Source organism: Mytilus galloprovincialis, chromosome 4, assembly GCF_965363235.1.
Source record: "Mytilus galloprovincialis chromosome 4, xbMytGall1.hap1.1, whole genome shotgun sequence".
Lineage (NCBI taxonomy): Eukaryota > Metazoa > Mollusca > Bivalvia > Mytilida > Mytilidae > Mytilus > Mytilus galloprovincialis.
In genome coordinates this window covers 58,818,848-58,832,113 of record NC_134841.1, presented here as the reverse complement: position 1 = coordinate 58,832,113, position 13,266 = coordinate 58,818,848, and the positions used below count along the sequence as shown (strand labels likewise).

Here is a 13,266-nt window from a genome sequence, read left to right as displayed (position 1 = left end):
TGTAACGAATTTATCTTACCGACTATCTTAACGTGTGAAATTAAGACTAGTGATTCTCAAAATGAGCAAGTCTTCAATACTGTTAGCACTAAGAAAATACTTCCATTATTCCTACAAAAACAGATGCCAACAATAACGACTTTAAATGTGTTTTATGAATTTGTTTCAATCTTAATCATCAATTTCTTCGTCTGTTGGATCTTTTAAGATTTTTTTCTCAGTACCGTTTTGTTTTTTATAAAGGGACATAACACCATTACTAACCGTGTATGAAATAAGCTCCGCCCACTTCTTACCTAATAAGGTATATAAAGGGACGTAACTCCACTACTTACCGTGTATGAGATAAGCCCCGCCTCCCTACTAACCTAATATCAAATATACACGGTTTGCACGCGGACGCTTTTAACCAATCATATTCCTGGAAATGTATAGGAGGTAAGATAATAACAAATACTTTGTAAAATATAATGGTATTTTATGAGTGTCGTACCCTTAAGTGTATGTATAAAAATTGCTGTTATTTTATTTTATTATATATTCAGGTTTCACTCTAATAAAAGAGGGACGAAAGATACCAAAGGGACAGTCAAACTCATAAATCTAAAACAAACTGACAACGCCATGGCTAAAAATGAAAAAGACAAACAAACAACAGCACACACGACACAACATAGAAAACTAAAGAATAAACAACACGAACCCCATCAAAAAAAATAGGGGTGATCTCAGGTGCTCCGGAAGGGTAAGCAGATCCTGCTCCACATGCGGCACCCGTCGTGTTGCTTATGTGATAACAAATCCGGTAAATGGTCTAATTCGGTAGGTCACATTCGTGAAAGGGAAGGGGGTTGTAGTTACGATGTAAGGAACATATCCGATATCATTTGTGAAACGGTTATTCCATAACGGTTAACCAACTCGTGATGGCGTCCGTAAAATTTATAATAATAATCCGTAATAAACTATGTATTCATTCATAGAGAAGAGCTATATTAATTCAAATATAATATAATGAAATGATTGACACAAGTGTTTATATCTCTTTTATTTTTCAATATTTGAAATTGACGGTAGTAACATAACAGCAGATTTTTTAGAATGGAGAGTAGGTCTTAGGGTTGTAGAATTGGGAGTTTTGGCGGATATTCTAGGTCTTCCCCTTTCTTTGCAAAACTGCAGTACAATAAACTCTCACGGTCTAGCTGCCATTTTGAAGATAGTATGTGTCAACACAGCATGTCTCTACACCAACCTAATCCCCACAGGAAAAAGACATGGAAAAGTATGGGATGTCAACTCCAAATTAGCAGCAGGTAAACATTTTGTTGTAGATAACATGTACAAAAAAAAGGGTATACTTAAGAGGGTGGTAAACATGGTAATTTAAAGGGTTATTTTCGTGCAACGTGATCACTGTTTTTTTTTTTATTTCACATTCAATCCTGCAACTAGCAAGACAAGGGGCTGCATTCAACGTGTTCTGCTAATTTAATTTGATGTACATCACGATTTTCATCAAGAGAAAAAAAATAACTGAAGAAAAAATATGAACAAATAAACAACTATAATAGTACACTTTAGACAATGCTGCTTCTGTCATTACATGATTTGTGAAAATTCTACTCTAAAAGCCGTAAAGAAGTGGTTTTTTTTTTAAATAATTTTAAATTTTATATTGACTGACCCGATTTACATGTGTTTGAGAAAATCAGAACTTATACAATATACGATCGAGTACTAGCTGGAGATCATGATAATAGAATTAGGGCAAAAAGAACGTACTTCTTTTATTGATTTCGAACACCAACAATTGTGGAACTAAACATGGTTAAACTATATTTACGCACATCAAAGTACATGGTTTCGCATTCATTTAACACATTTTTTTAAAAGAAGAGTGAAGAGAGGAAGCGCCGTTAACTTTGAAATCTTCGGATAAATTTTTTAAAAACTTATTCCCAATTTTTTCAAAGCTGTATGGAAGACTGGTAGAAGTTGAGCCCAAATTTTATAAGCGTTTTATATATGTTGTTTTTTTAGTATTTTATCATGTATTTCCAAAACGACTATCGAAAATAAATACATCGTGCACAGTTCGGAATAGTTTTCTTGAAATGGCAAGCGTTGCAAATCGTAAAAAAGATCAACACAACATTGATTGCTTAATTGCTTCCTTAAATAGTAAATGGATGAGTAAAATAATGAAAAAAAATTCTTTGCAAACTAATAAATAGTAGGAATGATATGCAAGTACTCTCAGCTTGTCTGTAACACGAGATAAAACGGAAAATCTTAAAAAATTGATTGACTGATTGGTTGTTGGCATCATTAACGCCACTTTCAGCGCCATTTGCTGTAGAAGATGATGACGATCTTTTATTTCCATCAATTGGCTTACAAATAAACTCATCATAGATACCAGGACTAAATTTTATATATACGCCAGACGCGCGTTTCGTCTACAAAAGACTCATCAGTGACGCTCGAATCCAAAAAAGTTAAAAAAAAACACAAAAAAAAAACACAAAAAAAAAAAACAAATAAAGTACGAAGTTGAAGAGTATAGAGATCCAAAATTCCTAAAAGTGTTTCCAAATACAGCTAAGATAATCTATGCCTGAGATAGAAAAGCCTTATGATTTAAAAAAATTCAAAAATTTTGTAAACAGTTAATTTATAAATAGTACAATATCAATGTTAATTGATGTCAGCACAAAAAGTGCCGACTACTGGGCTTGTGATACAAAGAGTATTTACCAATGTAAGACATTACTTTTAGACTGTAAATAAATAAAAAAATTGGTGTCCATTTTTTAATTGGTGGAGGAAGCCGGAGTACCCGGAGAAAACTACCGACGAACTCCACAGGAAACCGACTGGCTATCCTAGTAAATAAGGATAGGAGAAGAACGCCGTTGCTTCGAGTGGGGTTCATCGAATTAACAACCTCAATGTTGACAGTCTATTGCTTACTGTATATAAACTTCTAAGATCGTTCGGCAAACGAGGCATCGGAAATAACAGAAAGATAAAAAGATGTGGTATGATTCAAACGAGACAACTCCCTACCAAAGACTGAATAAAATAGTAGCTAACAACTGTAGATCACCGTATGGCCTTCAACAATTATAAAAGTTATAAATAGTTAGCAAATCCCATACCGCGTAGTACGCTATAAAAGACCCCGAAATGGAAAATGTAAAAAATCCAAACGAGAAAACTAACGGCCTAATTTATGTACAAAACAATACACGAAATACAAATTTGATATGATGTACAGCAACAAACGACACCTATTGAATAGCAGGCTCCTGACTTGGAACAGCCACATACATAATATGGCGGAGTTAACATGATTGCTGTGCGATGTCAAACCCTCTAGGACAGTGGTGAAACAGTACAACACACTCGCACTCTCCAAAATTATATAATGTTTATCTTCAGTTAAATTCATCGAGTCTTTTTTTAAGAAAACTTTACAGATAAATCAAGTCAAATGTCGACCTCAATAACTAAAGTCTCTTTTGAAGATATTTAGGGTGCTATAAACAGTTTCGTATAAAAAACTAGTTATTCCCCGACTAAAAATAACCATGGAGGGAAACCCCTGTTTATTTACTCAATTGGTGAAAAAGTATCATGTTTTTTGTATTTGATTGTAAAAATTAGTTAATTAGCTTTGAATTAAAACAGGTTGAAGGATTGAAATAATTTTAAAAATTATATTAACTTTACATGTTTTGAGGGGAGACAACACTGTTAACATCCTGTTTTTTTTTGGCAGTGAAAATTGAAAACTTATTTGCAGCCACTGTAGCTCTTTTCGGAGCAGGGAACCGTACCCTGAAACAAGATTTTTTTGAAAGGCCAGGTAAAAACCTACAAATTTCTTACAGTTTTGATTATGTAAAATGTGCATGGATCATGTCTTCATGGGTGTGCACATGACCTGGTTTCAAGTTTTTTATGTTCAAATTAGACCTTTTCCCCCCATGTTCATTGGAAGGAATATTTTTAATATATTAAAAGTACACATTATTTTTATTTCATTATAAACTAGAGAACATTCTGATTCCAGTGATATCTAGTTTTATACAAGTATCTTTATTAATCAGTCCACCACTAAGGGTCACTTATGCATGGTACCTCAAAATGTGACGTCATAGAAAAAAACTGTTGATTGCACCCTATTTGAAAACAGGGGGCAAAGTTAGGTGTTGTCTCACAGATTGTTCATTAGTTTAAAAAAAATGCTTCGTATATATATATAAATGAACAATAGTATTCCCACACGCATTTTACGGATGTTAACTGGATATGCACCGTAATTAGCCAATTTGCAAATTCCCCGACAGTTCCATCTCCAATCTACAACATAAACGCTCGCTGCACAGGATTTAGCATATTTGTATATACTAACAAATACGTATGGAATATATCTTTCATTGCGTTTTTTTGTGTGTGAAATTTTACTGTAACTTGTTATAGTAATTAAATAATTTTAAAAATCCGAATTTGATTTATTGCAGTTGTACCCAAGTTTTACATAATTTATATTAAGTCAAAACGATCAACATTTGAATTGATATGAATATTATACTAACATTTTGTATATGATGTCAGTAATATTTGAATTTCTACTTTGGTAACTGAAAGATTTTAGTAAATATGAATTTGTTGTTGTTGTTGAGTTGCTGTCTCATTAAAATGTACCCATATCAAGTTTTATTAAAAATAAATGTTATTTCGAAAAGAGGAACCATGAAAACTATATATTCTAATTTCATGTATTATGCATTATTTTGTTAGAATAGATACGTTACCAATACATAATAATACACCATAATGCAAAAATACGTTAACTATAGAGTTAACGTTGAAAACGTCAAATTAGAGATGCTGTGACATTTTGGTAGACCACGATGTGACTGCTTTATTTTTATGATTTATGCATTAATCTTTATTTCAAATATATTAAAAGGTTCCTTTTGCAAAGGAATTTGATTTCAAACAACTGATGTTGTTTTTACTCTTTTTTGAAGATTTGTAATAACTTGTCCCTCATAATTCAAAGCACAAATGAAGACGCTAACATTGTGACAATTTGGTAACACATTATTTTACATTGTTTCCTGTAACCCACCCCGGAATTACTAACGTGAAACGCTGGTTAAAGTTTTGTGGCGGGAGACCTTTGAGAATTCATATACATGGTATTTTTTTGTTTAATGCTAAAATGAGATTTATGTCCGAATAAATGCTGTTCAAATGTTATATTTTAGGAGACATGTTACATTTTCTGACTACATAAAATGTTTTGCACAGTTTTGCTCAATATTGATAATTTCTTTATACAACTTTTTTTTTAATAGATATAGGAAGATGTGGTGTGAGTGCCAATGAGACAACTCTCCATACAAATAATTTAAAAAGTAAACCATTATAGGTTAAAGTACGGCCTTCAACACGGAGCCTTGGCTCACACCGAACAACAAGCTATAAAGGGCCCCAAAATTACTAGTGTAAAACCATTCAAACGGGAAAACCAACGGTCTTATCTATAATACTAAAATTACGAGGTCCATTTTGTCAGCCGTCATCACGTAAAAACGACGAATCAAAGAATTCAACTTTATATACAACAAATATAGTACAAAGGTGTAGATTAAAAATTACACCACTCTAGGCCCTTTTGTTTTCCACGTAATTAATATTGCCAATAATTAGGAAGTTCCGGGTCGAGTCCGATACCGATACCAATAGTATAATCACCTGTTACCTATTACCTTATCTGTACGTTCCGCATCTGACAGGCGCACCACCAAACGGTGTATTCAGGATTAATATGCTATATACACGGGTCATAATCACAGGGTTGACACTACTAAATTGTCAAATTGTTACATATTGTAGTATTTTAATCCGTAAGACTTTCTAAGATAACAATACGAATACTAAAAATCTGGACTAAAAATAAGTTTCAATTTGTTAAAAAATACTCCATTCCAGGACCTTTTGTTTTCCAAATAATTAATATTACCAATAATTGACAAGTTCCAGTTCGACGGGTTCAAACAGAAAGATTTGAAAGCAGAGAAAATTGTGTATCTTATAATCGGCATGACTTTATCAGATGACAGTACTAATACTAAAATAAGGCTTGCGCATAGTTATATACTTTAATTCAGTCACGGACCCGCGATATCACGGGTGTGTTCTAGTCTATATAAACAAAACGAGAAACGAGAAACACGTATATATTACATAAACAAACGACAACTACTGTACATCAGATTCCTGACTTAAACCTTGTTGTGACAGTGTACTTCGGGCTAGGTTTCTGGTAATGAGATCGAATTATTCATGGGATTTGCTCTTTTCCATTGGATTTCTTTGCTTTTAAAGAGTTTTCCAAAAGGATATGCGCTATCCTGAATCTGATAACAAAAATCTCTCACTATACATGGATTATGAACTGTTGTGCCGTAAGGGAGTGATATTTATCATTGGTGTCTACAATCAATAATGACTTCTTTCAAGGTCTACCCAGTCCGAAATTTGCTCTTTTTCGGTCTTAAACACATGTCATCACAAAGCCATAATTTTTCTCTTCCAAATGATATAGCATTGTTATGTTTCACATACTTATAAGTAACCGAAAATAGGAGTAATAATCAAAGAACAACATTACTATCTTACCCGTCTACACGGAAAATATAAGGTTTTTCTCGTTAGAATTCGGACAGCTGATTGACAAAAACTAACAAAAATCAATAAGCTATTTGTAATTTAAATTCTTAAGTGCTTTAAAGTTTTTTTTACACAAAATTACACTTTCTCTGTTCTGTATTTTTCTTATATAAAGCTGATTTTTTGTCAAATGTACATGATATCAGAAAACGTCACCAACATTGTGCGTAACGTCTCAAAGATTATTCTAAACATTAGATTAGAATATGCAAAATAAATATTACAGAGTGACTTTCGTTATGAAGCGGATCATGTTAAAATAACTGCTTTAAAAATCATACAGTGTATTGGTATTTGTTTTATTCTCTTGTAACAACCTTCATTCTGTATTAAACTTCATTACATAATACTAGTCTCATGTACGTCACCCCATGATAATGTATGCCTTTGAAAAACCTTTACTGTGAAAGTATAAAGAATACAAAACTCATAATTAAAGTGCAAAACTACACGACAACGCCGCTGCTATGTTTATTAAATATGTTACACATGAACATTCATAATCACATATGTATATATATATTATACACAACTATATACTTCACACAATATGATACCAAAAAGAAAAAACAACCCTCCAGTCCTATCAATCCTATATATCTTATAAATAATTAAAAAGGGGGGGGGGGGGGACTACGGGAATAAATCAAAATTTACCAAGCGTTTAAAGAAGGACCGATCACTTTGGCGCTGTCGTGCTGAATGACCGAAACCCACGTTTCACCCCGTTTCGGCGGGAAACTGACCACATGATAGGTACGACACTTATATCGTCGCTGTTATGCAGAAACCACGTATCTAAGGTTTTGATAATTTTTCACCAGGCATTAAAAACTGAAATCTTTTAATCGATTATTTAGAATTAAATATGTATGTTCAACTGTATGCCAAAATATCTGATCTTCTAACCAATCAATTACCAAGACGAGCAAATATTTCTGCACCTATATTGTTTTTTCAAAGCTTTTCATTATTTTTAAGCTATATTAGCTTTGAAAACCTGAAATTGATAAAACTGTACCTGTTATAATATAATCTGCCGTGCCATGTGTTTTCTTTTGAGATACGATATTTTCGCACAACAAAATGTCTCACCGATCCGACTACACTTTTTCGTCTCGTGTCAGAATTCGAGTAAATGATTGGTTAGAAGATCAGATATTTTCGCATACAGTGGATCATACCTATCTAATCTTAAATAATCGATAAAAAGATTTCCGCAAAAAATTGAGATACGAGGTTTTTGCATAACAGCGACGATATACATCATGAAAAGACAAGAGAAAATAATTTCTCTCTAATTCACTACGTTCAACCGTATGAAATTATATTTATCAGAAAACAATCTCATGTACTTATTAAGGTCTACTGTGTTTGCTGCCAGTCCAGTTTTAAAAAAAAACGAATGAAAATACCGTTATTATATTTGGTATTTTCGAGGCGCTTTTCTACATTTTCTTTCATAAGAATTTTTATCAAGATTGTTTTGATTCTCGTCTATTTCATAGTCTTCTTAAATCATTAGTAAATGTTTTGTATTTTCCAAATGCGAGGCGTTGCGGGGGCATTGAAAATCGGTTGTCCGTCTTTTCGTCTGTGCGTCTCTGGGTTCTCCTGTTCTGTCTTGTAAGTGCTCTTATTTGTATAATTCTTGTCAGATTTTTTATTGTAACTAAATTTAAAATTATAACAGGGCTTTCAGAATTTCGAATTCTCCAAACCTTTTTGGTCTATAATAAATAAAAGAAAAAGTGTCAAAAACTTGTTTAGTTTTAATTACTAATTCTTTTTGTCACCTCATCATGTATGAAAGTTTTCTAATGAATCCAATTGCATAATTTCATTTTTAACAGTACATGTATAATGGGATTAAAACTTGCAAAACCAAACAAACATTAAATTGCAATTCGAGTATCGGTACTAATGTTTTTCTATGAGAGTTTGATAATTTTTTTTATCTTGCTCAAATTTCAAAAGATTTGATCAACAACTTCATTTGACCTTAATGTCATTGGACTTTGGAGACTAGGAATTGTTTTTTGTATACAACACAGTCAATCATCCAATACAACATATTTCAGCAACCTCGCCATTTCAATTTCCCAGCGTTTCTTCTAAGCGTTATTCCGCATAAAAATTAATTTGTAGCTTACCATAAGTATGTAATCTTCTATATCGATATGACATTTACATATTTGCCTATACTATCAGTCTATCTCCACACTTTTCGTTGGATTCATTTTCCTATTCAGTAAAGTGTTTGCATTGGTTTAACAAAATTTTCTTAAATCGACGAAGTACGTTTCGATGTGGTAAGTATCAAAAAAGAGTTATTAAACAATGTAACTTTAAAAAAAAATAGGTGATGTGGAGCATATTATACGTCCCCGCGACAGAAACCCGATGACAACAATTAACAAATCACATACCTTATTTAATTCATACCTTACAGTCTTCAACTGTTTTCGTTTTACTAGGACTCATTTCATATGCAGAGAATGGTGTATAGCCTTTTTTGTCATTGTTGTCATAGTTTTAAATAGCAAATAAAAGTATACATTAATAAATGACAATTTTTTCTGCAATTCTATTTAATAATGATAATCTTCTTTTTTAAATCATCCAAGTAGTAAAGTTGTAATTACATAATTAGCCATTGCCTTAAGAATGATAATGTATTACAATAATGTTATCTGTCTCAGCACATTTAGAAATATACACGGATATAAATGTTTACATCTTGTCGCCAGTAATCACAATATCAACTTGACGATCGGATTATTGAAATCCTCACGAGGGATGTTTATTTATATGTGACAGTAAGTTTTCGAAATTGTCAGTTTGGTCCAAAGAACTAGAGGTACATGTATCAGCCGAGGCTTTACAAATCGTTCTTGTGTCAGTTTAGTTCTTCCAAGGAATCTGGAAAAGATCCCCAAGAATAGGCGAATGTGAAATTGGAACAATGTCAGATAGTGGATAGCGTGTTTGACCGGATTTCAATGTATGTCTCTTTGACCTTTTGACTGGATTCTTTATTAAACCCTACAATGAAAAATTATAAACAGATTAGTAAATCAAAAGAAGTGCGGTGTCAATTTGAAACATATAGTGATGTAATATTCGTGATCATCAATATTTTTTTCCATTTTGGGTTTAAGGGGTGTCAACTTCAAGATTTGAAAAAATATGTATTATATAAAAAATGGAAGATGTGGTATGATTGCAAATGAGACAATTTTCCACAAGAGACCAAAATGACACATAAATTAACAACTTTAGGTCTTCGTACGGCCTTCATAAACGAGCCATGCCCATATCGCATAGTCAGCTATAAAAGGCCCCAAAATGACAATGTAAAACAATTCAAACGAGAAAACTAACAGCCTTATTTATGTACAAAAAAATAACTAAAAACAAATATGTAACACATAAACAATCATGAAAGAAAGTAAAGTTGTAAAGTAGTGAAATGATAATTCGCATATGGCAGCCCGTTTGGGTTGATTTTGTCAAAATAAACCCCACCAAAAAAACCCATCGCTGATGAATTATTTATTTAAAGTGAATAATTTGACGCTAATTGTAATCATAGTCATGTGACATTCAATTTAACACCTTAGCTAATCTAAGAGATTGGTTACGCATGCATTAGACGTGTTCAGTTATCAAAAGGGAAACAATGTCAACATTGAAAATGAAACAAGGGTAAACCATCTGATTGACTTATTCGATCCATAAAAACTCATTCTTATATAATAGATAAAAACAATAAGTAGCATATATTTTTAACCTATTATATGAAATCAAACAGACCTAGAAAAATCCAACCGCACGAGTTAATTATCTATTTGTATCTACAGGTATATGTATGTTTATATCGGGCTATATGACTGTCGACAGTCTTTGGAGGTCACCTAGATGGTTTAGAAGATTGAGTCTCGACTAAACCCATTGGGGGCCTTCAGCTATTTCCGCTATTTGGCCGGGTTGTTGTCTCTTTGGCACCTTCTCCATTTCAATACTCTATTTTATGAAATACACAGGAAATGCTGAAACATATTATCGATTAACTCATCATTGATACAAGGATTTAATTTTATAATATTTATACACAAAACTCATCAGTGACGCTCGAATCCTTAAAAGTTAAAAGGAAAAGTAAAGTTGAAGAGCATGGAGGACCATAATTCCTAAAAGTTTTGCTAAATACAGCCAAGGTAATCTATTCCTGAGGTAGAAAAGCCTTAGTATTTCAAAAATTCAAAATTTTGTAAACAGGTGAATTATAAATATAACCATATCAATGATAATTCATGTCAGCACAGAAGTGCTGACTACTGGGCTGGTGATACCCTCGGGGAATTAAAACTCCACCAGCAGAGGCATTGACCCAGTGTTTGTAAATTAATTCATCATAGATACCAGGATTAAATTTTGTATTTATTCCAGACGCGCGCATGTATTGTAAATTGTTCATTCTAACCTTTTTATGTTTGGATATACGTTTTAGTATGTTATAATTCAAATTTTAGAATTTTGGTGAAATCGGTGAACATGAAACTGACAGATTATGGTCCTTTAATGATTAAAATTGACTTTACATGATCATTCAATTCTCTGAAATTGACATTGGAAATAGATAAAAATAAAAATTTAAAAACAACTTAGAGGACGATTTTGAATGGCATATTGAAAGTATTTAATGGCTGAGGTAAGTGCAGTTGTCAACACATATCGACAACAAAAGTCTTCCGCGTCAGAAGATTTTCGCTTCTAAAGAGTTGTTCCAGAATATATACAGTCATATTTTTTTTTTGCATTTTGACTGTACAATGTCAAAGTATACTTTGGCTTAAGCGTTACATAGAAACATCCATTTCAAACCATTACAAATAGTCATGCCAATATTTTGATCATTTTTGAGTTTGATCATTTAGTTTTTCAAAGAGTTTTCAGAGAAGGACGTTTAAAAAATATTGTCTTGTGATGAGAGAAAACCTTTATTTCTCTTGCCTCAGTAAACCCTTGAAAAATTGAGAAGAAAAAATGAAATATGAAGTATGAAGTTCATCATGTGAAGTTACCACTTAGTTTAGTGTTTAACGAGAAGTAGCGAATATAAAGGGGTTACAGAACGACAAACGGACAGAAAGACGGAGTAAACAGACGAACGGACGGCCATGCAGGATTTCTCATTCTGTATGTGTCACGGCATTGACAAAGAGGTGGTACATGTATAATGTATAATGATGCATGTAATACAATTAAGTGGAAAGCGAATGTCTTAATGCCTTAGTCAGTTGAAACACATTTTAAAAAGATGTTTTTGCCTTACCGTTAGGTGTTTGAACATTCCTGGACGGAGATTATAGATTTTCCTTTCAATCATTGGTAAGATGTCCAACATTTGTTTCCCGCCATTTCGTGAATACGTCATGCTGACAGGGATTCGAAATATATCATTCAGTTTGTATTGGATGATACCATTATTAAAGGTTAACATATACTGCTGCAAACATCTGATCTGTTCCAACGTTCCCATGGTAAGGAACTTTTCCATATTTTCGTACGAATAGCAATCCTTTAAAACAACAGGATCATACTCATTCTGAGCATGCACAGCCACTAACAATATCAAATTGATACAAATACAGAAAATTTCCATCATAATCTAAAAAAAAAAATCAAATAAGAAAATATTGATAGGTATTAGGTATAGATGTGTTTGTGAAGTTTAAGTCAGTAGTACATTAAATGTGGATATTAGGAATCGCTAACAAAATACCAAACTATGCAGCAGACCATATCGACCACCAACACTAAGACATCTCAGAATAAAAAGTAATACAATGCAATGACAAACAACACATACAAACACATAACATTTGTTTATTACAAACACATGGTCGAGATTACTGATACTATATAAATTTAATACTCACTTTCGATGTACCCATCGCAAGTTATATTTACGAACCTTTCCACAAGGTTTACAGAAAACAAATGATCAAATGGAAATAAATGAACATGTTAGAATTACACAATTTGAAAAAAGGACATTAAAAATAACTGAAATATACAACCTGTACCAGCTGAAAAAAATACTACCTTTTTCAATGACCGTACCTTTCCAGTATCATAAGAATTAAAATGTTTATTGTTTATATCACAGATTGCAGGATATATATAGGGATAAAGAACCATAAACAAACTTAATTACGTCACATGATACAATTATAAGTTAATGTATTGTGTAACCTTTTAATGCATAGAGACAGATTGCACTTTTCACATTCTATTTTTGACGGCAATTTCTTGATTCCTCAGGATAAGGTCAAGAATATGCGTTTATATCAAAATACGGTTGTAAAATTAATGTTGTTCTCCAAAGTCATTTGATCATTAAGAAATATAACATCATTCTATTTGACTACACCTGTCCAACCAGTTTTAACTACATTCACTACAAACCCTACAACGTAATAAATTTGAAACTCACTTTTTTGTTAT

The 13,266-nt window shown here is 32.4% G+C and overlaps 1 long non-coding RNA gene across 1 annotated transcript; it reads right to left on the bottom strand.

The window, feature by feature from the left end:
- Positions 1–9,531: 9,531 nt before the first annotated feature.
- On the bottom strand, positions 9,532–12,895 carry LOC143070675 (uncharacterized). The gene is made up of 3 exons (XR_012976639.1): positions 12,840–12,895; positions 12,092–12,427; positions 9,532–9,798 (listed from the first exon to the last, which is right to left on the bottom strand). It is a non-coding gene; the product is annotated as an uncharacterized LOC143070675 (long non-coding RNA).
- Between the last annotated feature and the right edge of the window lie 371 nt (positions 12,896–13,266).